The sequence below is a fragment of the Gopherus flavomarginatus genome (assembly GCF_025201925.1).
Source record: "Gopherus flavomarginatus isolate rGopFla2 chromosome 13 unlocalized genomic scaffold, rGopFla2.mat.asm SUPER_13_unloc_2, whole genome shotgun sequence".
Classification (NCBI taxonomy): domain Eukaryota; kingdom Metazoa; phylum Chordata; order Testudines; family Testudinidae; genus Gopherus; species Gopherus flavomarginatus.
In genome coordinates this window covers 3,660,255-3,661,468 of record NW_026114610.1, presented here as the reverse complement: position 1 = coordinate 3,661,468, position 1,214 = coordinate 3,660,255, and positions in this window count along the sequence as shown.

Sequence of the window (1,214 nt, the reverse complement as noted above, 5' to 3'; positions counted from 1 at the left end):
TCTGGAGCGGTGCACTGTGGGTAGCTACTGTAAAATAATGAGGCCAATAACGTCAATTTGCGTCCACACTAATCCTAATCCGATATAGTAATATCGATTTTAGCGTTACTCCTCTCATTTTGTAGGAGTACAGAAATCGATTTAAAGAGACCTTTAAATTGATATAAAGAGCAGTGTAGTGTGGACGGGTGCAGCGTTAAATCAATTTAACGCTGTTAAAATCAGTTTAACAGCATAGTGTAGACCAGGCCTGAGATGGGCTAGACAAAAAAAATTGGGGAACTGTGCCCCTCATCACCTGGCCTCACCCTTCACGGGGGCCAAGCCTCTGTTCCTTCTCAGTTAAAGGCCAGGCTCATCTCCTCTTCCCCGGGATAGGGTTTACAGCAATACAAACTTTATTAAAATAAAATAGTAAACAGGGTTTACTTAAAATATTCTAAATCTGTCCAAATTTTAGTACTGAATCCAAAGTTCTCTTAAAGATCCCATCAGTAACCAAAACCTAAATGAAAAATTGAAACCAAAAACAAGGCTTAATTTAAAACCCAAACATTAAGAAAAACTTTGTTTGTAAAAATAAAAACTAACAAATGCTGTAAATTAATAATTTCAACATTTTATCAAAAAAGTCTGCTACAGCAGAATGATAAAATAACATCAAATAAATAAGCATGACCACTAAAACCTCCTATAAAGGAATTGAATCCTTGAATACTGGTCAAATCGTAATAAAATATGCAGAACTATGTCAAAACTAGTGTTGCAAGTCAGCCATTTCAATCCAGCAAATGTCAATTAAAAGCTCCATTCCAACTAAAAAAACCAAAACAACCCAATAAACCAAAATGGTCACAGCCTGAAACAAACCTACACAGAAGCAAAATTAAACCTGTACCAACATTGGAACAAACGATGTAAATTTCTATTTCTAACTTCTTGTGTCTCCCAGGAGGAAGGTGTTTTGCACCCCAGTAGCCAGGCTGTCACTGCAGCTTTCCTTTCACTAAATAAGATTTGTACCAAATATAAATTGCCCTCCAATTTCTCTAAGAGAAATTGAAATTGTATCTTTGCACTAATATCCCAAGTGTGCAAGTCCATCCTCTCAGAGCAGCCCCACACCCTGAGGCCAGGGGAGAATCCCAACTGGTTTGTGCATTTGTAACCCTGGGGCCTGAAGCTGATGAGAGAAAGGGAAATGAGCCATCTTG